This window comes from Notechis scutatus, chromosome 2 (assembly GCF_049901735.1).
Source record: "Notechis scutatus isolate UNSWTSFEM ecotype Mainland chromosome 2, rNotScu1.2, whole genome shotgun sequence".
Taxonomy (NCBI): domain Eukaryota; kingdom Metazoa; phylum Chordata; class Lepidosauria; order Squamata; family Elapidae; genus Notechis; species Notechis scutatus.
This window is the reverse complement of record NC_142010.1, coordinates 186,846,738-186,863,389: the sequence shown is the minus strand read 5'-3', so window position 1 is coordinate 186,863,389 and position 16,652 is coordinate 186,846,738.

The following is a 16,652-nucleotide window of genomic DNA, read 5'->3' as shown; positions in this document are numbered from 1 at the left end:
ATATTAGAACACTGCTATCATATCACCCAGATCCTTCTCTTTACTAGAGTAGCCATGTCCAGTTCTTGCAACTGTTCTTCATATGTTTTAGCCTCCAGGTCCCTAATCATCTTTGTTGCTCTTCTCTGCACTCTTTCTAGAGTTTCAACATCTTTTTTTATAGTGTTGGATGTAGTGTTCTATGTATGGCCTTATTAAGGCTTTATAGAGTGGTACTAGTACCTCACATGATCTTCATTCAATCCCTCTGTTAATGCAATTTAGGATTGCATTGGCTTTTTTACCTGCTGCGGCACACTGTGATGAACTGGGGCATGGCACAAAGGCAACACAGTCAGATAATCAGTAGGAGTCCCTTTATTAGCTCCAACTTTGCCCCCAGTGTCCTGGTTACCTTCTGGGCTGGAGAAAAACTCTCCCAGGAACAGCCTTTGGCTGCAGAGAATCAAGTTCAAAACGTGATCAATAACAACTGTAACTATAAGTCCAATCAAGGCAAGATAAGGTAATTAGTCCCGCAGGGCAAGAGAAGGAATTCCAGACCTGAAGGAACAGCAGTAGTTCAACACTGTTGGGAGGATGCCAGGAACGCGGATAACCAAAGTCAACACAAGATAAACTCAGATTTGTTCCCAGAAGACGCCACACTCAGCATGCATCTCTTTTAAACTCTCTTCCCAGGTGTGGCTAATGAAGGGAATCAGGGCCCTTTCCTCCCCCGAAAACCATGCAACCCACGTTGCTCTCTTCTCCATTCCTCCATGCATGCCCTAGGTTGAAGAGGGAGATGGGCCTGGGTCTTCCTCTGAACCCCCTCTCCCTTGTTCTACCTCTTCCCTGCTCTGCCCAGCCAGACTTTGCCCTTCCTCAGTTTCCTCCACAGCCAATGGAGCCACACTCCCACTCTTTGTCAGCTGTTCGTCTTCCTCCTTGGATTCAGACTCTGACAGGGGCATGACGCACACTGCTGGCTCATATTTAGTTGATGTCCACTAGGATTCCAAGATTCCTCTCACAGTTACTGCTATTAAGCCAGATTTCACCTAATCTGTATGTGTACAGATCTGTATTGTGTTCAAGTCTGTTGAGATCCACCTGGATCTTGAGCCTATCATCTAGGGTGATGGCTATTCCTGCCAGTTTAGTGTCATTTGCAAATTTGATGAGTTCCCCTTCTATCCCCTCATCTAAGTCATTTATGAAGATATTGAAGAGTACTGGGTCTAAAACAGAACCTTGTGGCACCCTACTATTTACTTTCCTCCATGTAGATGTAGTACCATTCATTGAGTACAGTTTGTCAGTCAGTTACAAATCCATCTGGTCACTGGTGGTGATATTATCTATCCCACATTTTTCCAGCTTACCAAGAAGTAGGGTGTGGTATATTTTGAAGGAAGAGGGATGGGTGGATGGAATAAATGTCTTCTCTAACCTGCAGCTTAATAACTGTTTTGCTTAGCAACAGAAATTTTGGATTCAATTGTGGTTTTAAGTTGAGGACTTAAACAGATAATGTGCAAACATCACTGTTTAGAGAAAATAATTTACAGGAACAGTTTAGAGAAACTAGTTTATGGTGGCCAAACTATAGCTGAGGGATGCTTGCAATGTCCTAGAGGCCAGGTTACAATTTCGAGCCAACCAAATGACCCATTTTCAGTGGCACCATTTATTTATCTATTTTGCAAAAAAATCCTCAAAATTCTTAAGGGAGTTATATAAGCAGTCTGTTGACTCATAAACTGCAATCCTCTGCTATGTCAGAGGATTTTAGATTGAAAATTATCCAGAGTCAAGGTTCTCTTTCCCTTTATCTCTAGCACAATGCTGATCATAGTAGTGATGCCTAATACACCCATCTGCAGAGCCCTAATTAGAGGCTAATGTTGAGCAATTCAATATCATTTATGCAAATCTCCTTACTGGTGAAATTTCAACTTAGTTGATATCTTAATTTCATCTATTTGCAGCATCAGCTCCAGAGGATCAAAATAAAATAAAATAAAATAAAATACAATCATGACATCAGTGCTGGAATACGATTAAGGGACTTTGGAAAACAGATGCCACGTTGATTCACATTGGGCTGAGGAAGGGGGCAGGTTTATTGGCAAATCTATTTTATTATATATTAAAACCCTTCCTGCCAGTATCAACATCTCAAGTTATCCATAGTTTGCAGTGCCTTGATTTTTGCGACCAGTAATTTTGGCATCAGAAAATACACATTGCTTATGCATCTTGTATTACTTATTAAACAATTATTTACAATTGTAGGCCTGTTAAAAAAATTAATTCACCCTAGACTGTTTTTGCCATACAACACCACAAGTAACCAAGCCTAAATCAGCAAAATTGTCTCTTGTTTTAGATTTTGCCACGAGTGTTTCCTCTCTCCATTTAATCACCCTAAAAAGAATGGGTAACCATTTTATGACTAGGAACTGCAGAGTTCTCCAAAGGTTGTCCTTCTTTTAGTTTACAAACATGGAGGATAGTTTAAAAAAAAAAAAAGTCAAATTGGAGGCCACAGCCATGGAACTGAAGTCTTGCCTCTTTTTAAAGTATGCTTACATATGTAAAAAAAGGGACAAAGCTTCATTGCACAATACTAGTTGCCATCATGACATTTTTGATCCACCTCATCCTCCTTATAGATAGATGTCTTTTGCTTCCAGGGGCTCCAATGCAGCAGGCATCAAACTTTGACATAATTTATTTGTTCGAGTTGATTTTATTTTTCATTAGAACAATGAAGCTCTGATTATTCAATGGCAAAATAGGTAATAATTCAGAAAATCAGAAAAAAAGAGTGAATACCTTTTCAGAGAACTGTAACAGAAGAAATAATTACAAGAATTGGAGAATGTAACGGGCCTTAGAGTAAATAAAAAAGGCAACATGACTTACAAATTTAATTTTACTATTATATACCAAATTCCCACAAAATAACCTATTATGGTTCCTTGAGCAGTAGATTTTCTGCTGCAATATTGCACCATGGTAGAAATAATAAATATATTTATATAAATATTTATATAAATATACAGACGAACGCAATACAGAAGCCTGATGATGGCAGATGAGATTCTGCCGAAACGTTGCTACAACTTTAAAAGCACAACTATAATGACGTGGGAAAATACCCGAACAAAGCTGTATACCATACATGTAAGTACCTGCAAAAACTTAAGAATATATATATATAACTAATGATAGCCGTCCATTTACCCGAAGCCAAGCTGCACTAAAGGCCTCCAATAAAGTAACACAATGCTGCCAGCCAATCAAGATACAAAAAGAGCCAAAAAACAGACAGAAGATATTAGAGACACCAATCAAGCAGAACACAGCAAACTCCGAGACCAATAAACACAGACCAAGACTCCCAACCAATCAGGATGAAGAAAAAACCATTCTGGCACAGCAATAGGCTGCCCCAAATTTAAATCTGAAACCACTGTAAAAGTCTGACTCACAGACGAACACTATACAGAAGCCTGATGATGGCAGATGAGATTCTGCTGAAACGTTGCTACAACTTTAAAAGAACAACTACAATGACGTGGGAAAATACCCGAACAAAGCCGAATGCCATACATGTAAGTACCCGCGAAAACTTAAGAAATATATATATATATATATATATATATATATATATATATATATATATATATATATATATGTTGTGACTCCGGGATTGGAATCTGCTCCTTTGGCAGATGTGAGTTTGAGCGAAGAGGATATGGCAGCGAAATATGAGCCGGCATTGCTAAGTGACTTGGATGTTAGCCAGGATGAGGAAATGGATTTAACAAGGAGAGATGAACCTGATTTAGTAGAGATGTCAGGACCTTCGACCTCCTCTAATTCTTCCTCTGAGCAGCAGCCGGGAATAGCTAACAAGGAAAACATGCGAGAGTTTTCCAGCGAAGAAGAGAACTTTGAGAGATCCTGGCTTGATGTAAGAAATAGACGGAGATTGAGACGTCAATCTCAATTGGGAAGGAGGCGTCGAGCCAGTGACTAATTAGGGAAATTAACACGCTCCATAAGAGGATAAAAGGAAACGGCTTGGCTGGTGAAATTCGCCAGAAGCAAAGTGATTAATGGGAGTGAAAACACGAAGAGAACTCTTTGAGGCTTTGAGAATTATTGCCACGTCAGGATTGCCGGACAGAGTGTGGATTTACTGCTGAGGATTGGAAATACCTCAACAGTTCTCTTGTGGGAGTTTGTTTTTTGGTTTGTGATATTTCTGGAACTGCTGAATTTTGTTTTGCTCACCTGTAATTAAAGGGGAGACATAATATATATATAATATATATATATATATATATATATATAGTAATCATCACCATCAATCCAGGCGTAGGATTTTTCAGTGACATAACTTTGAAGTGTCACTAAATGTACTGTTGTAAGTTTAGGACTACCTGACAAGAGTTGTAAAGAAGAAGAATCGAGATTCAACCATTACTGAGCAGGATAATGGATAGGGGTTGTCCCAGAGCTGAAAGAATAAAAATGAAAGCTAAATCCTACTATGAACGATTGAGGGAATTGAATATGTCTGAAGAGAAAGACTAGGGCTGACATGATAGCAGTCTTTCAATATTTGTGTGGCTATCACAGGGAAGAAGGGGTCAACCTATTCTCCACAGCACCTGAAAGCAGAACAAGAAGCAATGGATTGAAACTAATCAAGGAGAGAACCACGCTAGAACTAAGGAGAAATTTCCTGACAGTTAGAACAATTAATTAGTAGAGTTACTTGCCTCCAGAACTTGTGGGTGCTCCAACACTGGAGGTTTTCAAGAAGAGACTGGAGAGACATTTGTCCAGAATGGGATAAGGTCTCCTGCTCAAGCAGGAGGTTGGACTAGAAGACCTCCACGATCCCTTCCAACCCTATTAGTCTATGTTCTATGACCATTGTTAGTTCATACTCCAAAACCTTTGTTGAAGCAGAATTAGAAGCTTTGGGATGTGAGTTGTATAAGGAGTTGGAAAAATCTGAACAACTACAAATTCATGATAGAGGTTTTCTCAATCTGTCAGTAGAAATAAAAAGGGAGAGTCAAGATTCACAAGGGAAAGATCTTTTTTAGGTAAGAAAATGCAGCGATTTGCAGAAACAACAACCAGAGTTAGCTGAAAGTCAAAAATAATTGACTGCAAAAGTCATAAAAGTTATCTGACTTGACAGCAAGAATGAGAGTGCTTGTCTCCAATAAGAAAGCGTTATCTGAAATTCTCTAGGACATAAGCAAAATACTGCAAACCATTTCAACACCCACACTTGGTAAAACACTCCAGCTAATATATTGTGCTGATTACACTGTCATCAAAGAACGTGAACATGAAATTAAGGAACAAAAGCAAAAAAAAAAAAAAGCTTAGCCTAAAGGAAAAATTAAAAAATTGGGAAAAACTGCATGTGGATTTAAACAAATTAAAAACAAACAACTAAAGCTAGGAAAATCCAAAAATGAACAGAAAGTGGACTAAAAAGTTATATAACGTTGGATGTTTATGGAGATTTTCAGTCATCTAGGACATGGTTGTCTCAAAGGTGCTTTTTCAAGAGGCAACTGCACTTTCTGGTTTTTTCTTTGAAGACGTTTCGCTTCTCATACAAGAAGCTTCTTCACCTCTTGAAAAAGCACCTTTGGCATAGCTTTGGAACTAAAACCATAGCTGAAGTACAAGAAGAATCAAAACACAGGATTTTGACATTGTCAGGAAAATCAAGGGATATGATGCTTGTTTAAGTTGATAGGCTCAAAGTTTAAAATTTAGTATCAATTCACTATCAACTGCAGCTTTATTCATATATTTAGTTATTTAAAAGACTTCTTATGTCTATGGAGCTTCTCAGACATCCAGGTCATAGTTGTCCCAAAGGTGTTTTTTCAAAAGGCAATTGAACTTTGCTTTTCCTTGAAGAGGCTTCTTCAGTTTTGACTGAAGATGGAGGATAGAAGGATTTATATTCCTTGCAGTTGTTAGCACTCATTCTGAAAGTCATTGAGGCCACTTGGAGGTTTATCTGTGCTCTCAGAATAGTGCAAATAGGTGCCGAAACTTCTTGAAACTGCTGTGTTGTAGACAGGAGATAAGTTGAGAGAGTGGTTAAAAGACTGATATTGCAAAATACAACAATATTAAAACCCAAACCAAGAAGAATAAGTTTCTGACTCTCCATTTCCAACCAAAAATTCATATAATCCTTGGACTTGGAATATTGGCTCCAATATTGTCAACAAGGGGAAAATGAAAATTGGCAGTGAATTTATTTCTGGGAGAAGTGTAGGATGTCTCCGTAAAATGTAACAAGAGGACAGAATAAATTTACACTGCAGAGGATTAATTAAAAGGAAAAACAATGGAAAAAGTATATGAAACATGAAGACAAAAGAATGATTCAGGAGTAGTGAAAGAAAATCAGGAACTGAAATACTTCTGGGAGTGATAGGTAACATAATTTTTTGCCTGAATATCAAACTAGAACAAATTAAGATTACATAACTAGAAGATCCGTTTTAATAATGAAAAAAACATCTATAACTGAAAGCTACAGGCCAATGCCTTGCTTATTTACCAGGTTAAAAATGCTTTTCACAATAATAAACAATTTCAATGCATGGGAAAAAGTTCTTTTATTCTACCGAGGAAAAAAGGAAACTGCAAACATTAATTTGAGCCAAAGATCAATTATTTGTTGATAAAGCAATCCTAACAAAATCAAAACAAAGAAAGTTAATTTATCGATGGTTTGGATTGGACAAACGAAAAGATTTGGCTCCCTTCTACATGGCTAAATCCTGAAAAGCATGGACATTTTTGGTACCAGTCAAAACATTTAAAGTTTTGTGAAAGTCTTGCAAAAGCCCAGAAGACAAAGTAAATGCTTAATGATGATAAATTAGGTGAAACCAAAATAAAAAGGGAAATCTTTCAAGGTGATTCATTATCACCTTTATTATTCAATCTGGCAATTTTCCCATTGACATAGATGCTAAATAAGACAAAATATGGTTACCAATTTTCAAAGCAAAGAAAGAAAAAGATCAGCTGTCTTTTTCTCATGGGTAATCTAAAATTATACACCAAATAAAAATCTGATCTGGAATCATTACTATATACCGTACTGTTCAGATATTGGATATAGCAATGATATTTCAATGCAATGTGGACTTGATAAATGCATAATCATTGAAGTAAAGATAGGAAAAACCACTAACTCATCAGTGAAGCTATTATTAAAGGTCTAGTACCTAAACAAGTTTATAAGTATTTGGAAATCTTGGAAACATCAGATATTTTATACAACCAGCAAGCTTATAAGCAATGATTAAGGAAAATTCTAAAATCTACTCTAAATGGTGGCAGTTAATCAGTATCATCAATATCAATATATTGAGATTTGCAGATAGAGATTGTAACAATTTGGAAGAAGTTGACTCTGATACTAACTGTTATAGGGACACTAGATCCAGTACTGCAAAGAATGAAAAAAAATGTACTGCCTAAATGTTGCACTTCGTAGTCCAATTACAAAGAATTATTGTCACTTTACACTCAATTAGACTTTTTATTATTTCTAAGTCTTTGGTTAGGGCTAAAATCTTGAAGAAAATCAGCCAACATCCACTAGTGGAACTAGAATTATTCTTATTTAGATATGAGTTCAGTCTCCAGAAAGTTTTTGGGAGTATGAACTTGACATCAAATCTGAAGTGCTAAACAGCCATAATAATAATAATAGCAGTAATGGTAACCTAGAGATGGATTACAATGAAGGATGAACATCTCCTAAACTAATATTGAGATAAATAAATTTATTTATTTCTAGCCAATTACTGGAGGGAGGAAAGGCTTACTCTGAAGGAAATTAGTTTTTCTTTCCCATTAAATTCTATCTAAATAGCAAAAGAAAAAAACTCAACAGCCCTTTGTCATTACTTTGCAAATTATTTTTTAACATGAAGCAGTTCATCATCAGCAGATACTGTCAGTGCTTGATGTTTGAGTCATTATACTTATGTGACTTAATTTTTAATGATGCAGAACTTATGCTTTATACACAACTCATCTTCTTTGCACTTGACAAAGTAAGATCTGGCTGTGGCCAAACTATAATTTAAATGGAAGATGACCAACCTGTATATTCCCAGGACTTCTCCATTCTGTGAACATTAGTCCTGGGACCAACATAAAATGTGATCCCATGAATGAAAAGTGATTCTAGTGAATAATATTGCTTATTGTACCCTATGGTTATTATTAAGTGTTGTACCTTATGATTCTTGACTCTTGATGAATGTATCTTTTCCTTCATGTATACTGAGAACATTTGCACCAAGACAAATTCCTTGTGTGTCCAATCACACTTGGCCAATAAAGAATAAAGAATTCTATTCTATTCAATAGCAAAAGCACTTAGACTTATATACCGCTTTGCAGTGCTTTACAGCCTTCTCTAAGCGGTTTACAGAGTCAGCCTATTGCCCCCAACAATTTTGGGTCCTCATTTTACCCACCTCAGAAGGATGGAAGGCTGAGTCAACCTTGAGCCTGGTGAGATTTGAACTGCCAAATTGCAGGCAGCCAGCAGGCAGCAGAAGTAGCCTGCAGTACTGCACTCTAACCACTGCACCATCGTTGCTCAACAAGCAGAAAGCTTCATATTAGAGTTAAGATACTTCACACATCTGGCTCTCCAGATGTCCCTGAACTATAGTTTTCCACATGTGTCACCACCAACTATACTAGACTATATTGCTTGGAGTGCTATTTCACTAGACAGATGGATGAACTGTTCAAGTGCCTGCTTCTACTAAGGTCCATTTCTATCATGGGAAGAATAATCTTAGGCTGAGGACCACTATATCTGGAGTGAGCTGAAACATTGACAATAGTCAACAATGTTTAGAATTCAGTACCATCTGTAATATGCTGTATTTTACACTCCCCTTCTCGCTGTCAAAATCAGCCTGGAAAAGTGCACTACCAAAATTAAACCGTTTGGTGTCACAGCCTTTTGGTGTTACAATGTTGGGAATACAGAGAGAAATATGTATGCTGATTAACTCTGACTTTAAGTGCTTTTTCCACACACCCCCAAAAAAATCATCACCAATGTATATCAGCACATATATAAAACCAGAATGTTCTAAATTTAAATAAAGTTGTAACTGTAGTTATTGGGAAGGGAAAATCTTCTCTGTCCTTTCAAAGGCAAGTTTTGTGAATTATCATGTAGGGCTTTTCAGGCATGAGTTTGCTGCCTCAGTGTAAATCTCTTATCATCTTAAAAGAAGAATGTATCTGTTGGCATGAGATAGTCAGGATTTTTGCACTGACCAAAGGACAGTTTTCAGAGTGTAGACAACCCCAAATTTTTCAAGAAATAAGCCAGGTAAGAGCTTGTAAACTACAGTTCTTCTAAAGGGATTTGGACAGTTTTCTTGACCATTTTCCAAGAGGCCTGATGTTTCCATTCAGCCATCCCGAGAAACAGACTTCAGTTTCAAAGATTCTGAAAACTTTGGGTCATCTTCCGTCACCCAAATATTGCAACAGAGCTTGCAAAAGAAGAACTTTTTAAAACTTTATTCATAAAGGTATATCTAAAGTACAAAAACCAATTTTTGATAAAACTACTAGCTTCTGATTTCCTGAAGTTCATCGTTTTCATCAACAAATTAATCACAACCAAGCAGTACATATATTCTTAAAAGTTAGTTAATACTAGTCAATAATAGTATGCATCAGGAGTGGGATTCTACCGGTTCAGACCAGTTATATGGAACTGGTTATGATTCTGCGCAGTTTGGAGAACTGGCAAATCATGCTCCTAGTTGGCCCCGCCCCTTTCCACCCACCCCGCCCCTCCTCATCCAGTCAGTCCTTATTGCACATGCGCAACATCGTATGCATGCCTGACATCGCCGACTGGGTTCTTCCCTGCCCAGTCACTCCTTAAGGTATTTCTTCTTTTTTTTCTCCCCCCCAACCGTCAGCTGTTCCTATGATCAGCTGTTCTGGGATTCCTCTCCTGTCTTACTGCTACGCCCAGGAGGCTTCCCTGAGATCCAGAAGGCCCCAAAATGGAGGATGGGGGTGCTGCGCGCCCCCTGCAGGCTCCGTTTTTTTTTCTTCTTCCTGAGCCCCAGGGGAGCCTTTTGGGAGCAAAAATTCCCCCCAGGAGGCTTCCCTGAGGCCCAGAAGACCCAAAAAACTGGGAGGGGGTGTGTGCTGCCAAAAAAAACCCCAAGCCACACCCATCCAGTCACATGGCCATGCCCACCTAACCATGCCCATAGAATCGGTTGTTAAAAAATTTGAATCCCACCCATGGTATGTATGTGTGTTTGTTTGTTTATGTATATATGTATCAACTATTCCTAGCTAGAACCAGCTAAAACAATGGTCTTTTTATTGGTGATTATAGATATTGGACACTGACCAAAACCAAGAGGAAAAAAGACATCTGCTTTTCAATTATGGAGTTTGAGATGTTCAACCAGAATCTAGAACCTTCTAGAATCTAGAACCTTCAATCAGTCCTGAATCAAGTAAGCTCGGCTGATTCCATGAGACAATGACAAGCAAACAAAAAACATTTCAAATATGTGAAGTCATTTCAAACATTTGGCAAAGCTGAGAGAAGTAGAAGAAGGGAAAGATAAAGAATAAATTGGATGGGCAATGTAAAAGTAATATTGGAGAAAACATTTGTAAGGACAGAAATCAGTTGTTTTATCAAACCACAACTTCTGTTTTCATGAGTGAAAAGCCCAAAGCAAAATCTCCACAAAAGCACAGGAATAAATGAGAAAGAGGATGATAAAAATGAAACTTAGACTAGCTTAGGAATGTTTAATTCATGTTGAAAGGGGGAAATCACCTACAGTATTAAGGTAGCTACATCCTAGTAAGAAGATTGTTATGTAGGTATGCAATATTTGGGAAGCTTTTGTGAGTTCAAACAGGGCGATCTGACAGATAGGATTGGGAACATTATTAGAATATCAGAACTGGAAGTTATTCCTGAAGATCAAAGGCTCTGGTTATGAATAGGAAGTCCTCAATTTATGACTACAATTGAGCCCAATATTTATGTTGCTGAGATGTTCGTTAAGTGAATTTTGCCGCCATTTTATGACCTTTCTTGCCACGGTTGTTAAGTGAATCACTGCAGTTATTAAGTTAGTAACACAGTTGTTAAGTGAATCTCGCTTCCCCATTGACTTTGCTTGTCGGAAGGTCACAATAGGGGATCGTGTGATCCAGGATGCTGCATCCATCATAAATATGAATTTTGATTAGATGACCTTGGGGATGCTGCAACTGTCATAAGTGTGAAAAATGGTCATAAGTCACTTTTTAGGTGCCACTATAGCAAGAGCAAGAGCACTTAAGACTTATATACCGCTTCACAGTGCAATACAGCCCTCTCTAAGTGGTTTACAGAGTCAGGATATTGCCCCCAACAATCTGGGTCCTCATTTTACCCACCTCGGAAGGATGGAAGTCTGAATCAACCTTGAGCCAGCCAGAATCAAACTCCTGGCAGTGAGCTGAGTTAGCCTGTAATACTGCATTATAACCACTGCGCTACCATTGTAATTTTGAACACATACTAAACGAACTGTTGTAAATCAAGGACCACCTGTACTTACTTCTTCTCCATATGACATTTCAGGGGCGGAGAGTTTAGGGGAATGTAGGCTCTGGTTTCAGTTTAACTCAGTTTAGTTTTTAAAATCTTAATATATGTAGTTTTAATATTCTAATATTTCGATTATTTTTTTAGGCCTTTTAAACTAATTTTTATCAGGAAGGTCTTGATAGGACTAAGTCACTAAAACACCAATTCCATTTTACTCTTTCTCTTATTACTTATTATAGATTGATGGGATAACACTTTTTTCAAAGAACCATTTCTGACCATCTACATTTATATAGACTTTTAATTTATGGAAGGTTTGTATATATGTTCTCCTAATTTATGTAACAATTAATTTAAATTGTATCTTAATAGTTTTTTAGATGCCAGGATTTTGGTGTTTTTTTTTGTGCTATCCTTCTTTGACCAGACCTTTCTAAAGTGTAGGCCCTTACTGTAGGTTTTGTTTTTAATGCATGTGTGACTATATACACATCATTTTCAGTACTATTTCCTCTTTTTGGATTTGATTTTGTTGGAAAGCAAAGAAGTTGGAAAAAGCTTCTGAAGATGGAGGGAGGGGAATCTGCAATCTGTTCCTTCTTTTAATCATTGTTTGTCTCTGGTCTTGTATCCTTGGCAGCATTGGCTTTTCTACTTTTCCTCCATTCTTCCCTTTATTTCAATCCCAATAATAAAATGTTTACTTTATGAAAGCTTCTGATATATAACATTTAATATTCTGCTGAAGCTTATGAGGCAATGCATTATTTCTCTGAAGGCCCCTGACAGCCAAAGAAAAACAGCAATCCTTTTGTGACAACAACCACACTGCTATCAATTTTGGTCCCTTCGGCATTTATATTAAGTAACTGAAGCAATATTAGGTCACTGACCCTATATCTTTCCTTGCCTTTATTGAGTTGCCTTTACTGGGTCTTTCCAATCCTTTAAATGAATCTATCAACAGAAATGAAAAGGAAAGTCTTCCTCTTTTTTTCCTTGAGGGCTCTTATTAAAAAAAAAATGCTTGTATCTAAGTAAAAAAAAAACCTTGGATTTAGCAGATACCGCTTTATAGCTAGAAGACATTAAACTGTCACATTCCGATTGGTCTATATATACTTAATAAATACACACCAGTGTATGTAGCACCTCTTTTAAAAGCAAAACATGGACCTGGTTTTTGCTTTAAAATGATACCCCAACAAGAGTAAAAGAGAGTAAATGACAACTACCACACATTCTAAATAGGGCTACTTGGAAGTCTACCCAGAATGATACATAATGCATTTCTCTGATTCTAGTGGGCCAAGGCAGGCAGAATCATAATGAAGTATAGTTGGCCTCAACTTACAAACATTCATTTAACGACCACTCAAAGTTACAACAGCACTGTAAAAAGTGACTTATGACCGTTTTTCACCCTTACAACCATCACAGCATTCCCCATGGTCATGTGACCATAATTCAGACACACACACACACCGTGGCAATAGGCAACTAATACTTATGATGGTTGCAATGTCTTGGGGTCATGTGATCACTTTTTGAGACCTTCTGGCAGCAAAGTCAATGGGGAAGTCATATTCACTTAACAGCTGGGTTGCTAACTTAACAACTGCTGTGATTCACTTAACTGTGCCAAGAAATGTCATAAAAATGGGACAAAATTCACTTAACAGCTATCTTGTTTAGCACTGGAAATTTGGGGCTCAATTGTGCTCATAAGTCGAGCACAATTACGGCTTGTAATGCTACAGGCACTGCACTGGTTGTTTCAATGTACTATTCAATATGCTGATTGTCACCTATAAAATCCCATGTAGCTCAGGATTTTACATTACGTTAGTATCATTACTTACATTAGTATCTTCAAGATTGACCACTTTACATAGACTTGAGCTATTGAGCATATAGTTCCTGTCTAAGGTTGGTAAAAGTATAAGATTCAAGGAAAAGGAACTAGAAAGCAACAGAGCTCCAGTGGTGCAGTGGTTAGAATCAGAGGTGGTATTCAGCAGGTTCTGACCAGTTCTGGAGAACCGGTAGCGGACATTTTGAGTAGTTCAGAGAACCAGTAGTGGGAATTTTGAGTAGTTCAGAGAACCAGTAGCGGACATTTTGAGTACCAGTAGCGGACATTTCAGAGAATCAGTAGCAGACATTTTGAGTAGTTCAGAGAACCAGTAGTGGAAATTTTGAGTAGTTCATAGAACCAGTAGCCGACATTTTGAGTAGTTCAGAGAACCAGTAGCGGAAATTTTGAGTAGTTCAGAGAACCAGCAAATACCACTTCTGACTGGCGATTTTACAGTATCCTTCCCATGCCACGCCCACCAAGTCACGCCCATAGAACCGGTAGTAAAAAAAATTGAATCCCACCATTGGTTAGAATGCAGTACTGCAGGCTACTTCTGCTGACTGCCAGCTGTCTGCAGTTTGGCAGTTCGAATATCACCAGGCTCAAGGTTGACTCAGCCTTCCATCCTTCTGAGGTCAGTAAAATGAAGACCCAGAATGTTGGGGGCAATAGGCTGACTCTGTAAACTGCTTAGAGAGGGCTGTAAAAACACTGTGAAGCGGTGTATAAGTGCTATTGCTATTTCTTGTTAATTATCTTGTACTTTGGGGGCTCATCCCATTTTATTCCTATAATGCCAAGACTGTAAGAAGGTTGTGTTGACTGCCCCAAAGTAACTCAATCTATTTCCATCATAGGATACAGGCTATCTCAGGCCAGGATCTTAACCGCTATAGCCCAAGCTCACCATATGGCACCTTGATTTCTGATGCACCCTTTCAAAATCTGAAAAATGATTGGAATTGATGAGTGGGAAGGAGCGGGGGGACTCCAAATTTTATGATAATGACTTTTGGTGCTAAGCAGGCTGCTTTCTGATTATTTCCAAAGGCAATGAACAGGTTCAAAGTGTTACATTACTGAACTTTAATTAAGAATGCAGCTTGCATATACTTTAAATGTTAATCACTGTTCAGGCAGCTAGGGAATTTTGATGGGTCACAACCTGCCTGTGATAGGAAGAGTTTGTAGTTTTCAACTGGTACTTTGTGACCACAGTGAAACAGAATAGTATGTACAGTGGATTCAGTCGGGAGGGAAGGAAGCAAGGGAGGGAGGGTTAAGATAAGAGATTTTTAGATAAGTATTAATTTCTTATTGAAAATAAACTTCAAAAAATAAGGTTGTAGATCAAAGCTGAGTGTATTCATATTCAACATCAGGCTATTCCCAATTGCTGTTTCCAAATATATATTCTCTTGTTTAATAATATCTATGTTTTTCATGATCTACTGGAAGCACCATAAAGAAAACAAAGAAACCTATCTTTGATTATAACAAACATATAATAGGTTGTTCCAGTAGTGATTTGGTATTGGGGCTTGGCTACGACCAGAAGGAAAAATAAAATGTAAGTTCTAAGAAGTCATGTGAAATTTGTTATTTTTCTGACAGTAAAATATTATAAAATAGAATGATACTGCTGGACAAATAATATAGCAACAGTTCAGATAAGAGAAAAGAAATTAGGAGCGAACTATATGCCTTAGGATAAATGCACAACACACACACACACACACACACACACACCTTTTATAATTACCTCTGCCATACGCTAAATAAATAAAATCCTTCAAAAACATCAAGGCAGTTGAGAGAATAAAATAATTTCCAAAAACGTTCACAGCTGAATGTGAACTTGCCTTTAGGTACTCAATAAATCACAAATGGAAATGAACTGACTAAAAAAAAAAAAAAAAAACTAAACCATCCCACATCTAGGGACCAAAGTACAGGTAAATCCTTGAATTTCAACCACAATTGAGCCCAAAATTTCTGTTGCTAAGTTATTTGTTAAATGAGTTTTGCCTTTCCAACCTTTCTTGACGCAGTTGTTCAGTGAATCACTACAACTGTTAAATTTATAATATGGTTGTAAAATGAATCTGGCCTCCCCATTGACTTTGCTTGTCAGAAGGTCGCAAAAGGTGAGCACATGACCCTGGGACACTGCAACTGTCATAAACACAAGTCAGTTGCCAAGGATCCAAATTCTGATCATGTGACCTTGGGGATGCTGCAATGGTCGTAACAGTATAAAATGGACATAAGTCACTTTTTTTCAGTACCATTGTAAATTTGACCCATCACTGACTGAACTGCTGTAAGTCAAGGACTATTATATTCTTCAGTGCTTCAAAATATGTCAGTAATAATTATGCCCAGATAGATAAGAAGAATACGTGCTAAAAAGGATATGATGATTTCTCCGTGAGTTTGTAGTTCAGTTTTTATATAAGGAATGCTCAGTTCTCATCTTCACTCACCCCACCCAAAAGGAGGATGTGAATAATTTTTTTTTCCCAGTGGGCATTATAATTAAAGCATGACCAAAAAAACTGTGGGGTTTGACAAAAATTAATCTACTAATTAATTAGCTATTAAATGCTAATTAATTAAAAATTAACAACAATTAGAAGGGAATAATGCCTAATCCTTCTAACAGCCTAGGGTTTTCCCCGGGGCTGGTATAACCTTACTGAAAAAGCCCTATTTGACATCTTCCATAGCCAATAGTTTTCTTGGAACTGTGAACTAGCTGATGTGTTTGAATTTGCAGGAGATGACAACATCTGTGTTAGCCCTTTAAGATGGCTTCTTCACAATATTGTCACACCGTGGATTTCATAGTCAAGGGGGTGGATCTAGGGATTTTTAAAAACATGAATGGAATGGGTTTTCTCACTGCATGGGTCTCCAACTTTGGCAACTTCAAGACTTGTGGACTTCAACTCCCAGAACTCCTCAGCCAGCAAAGCTGGCTGAGGAGTTCTGGGAGTTGAAGTCCACAAGTCTTAAAGTTGCCAAGGTTGGAGACCTCTCTTCTAAGGGACCCTAACATGGATTTCCAGAGCGTATGGCAAAAATAACAATAACATTAGCACTTCT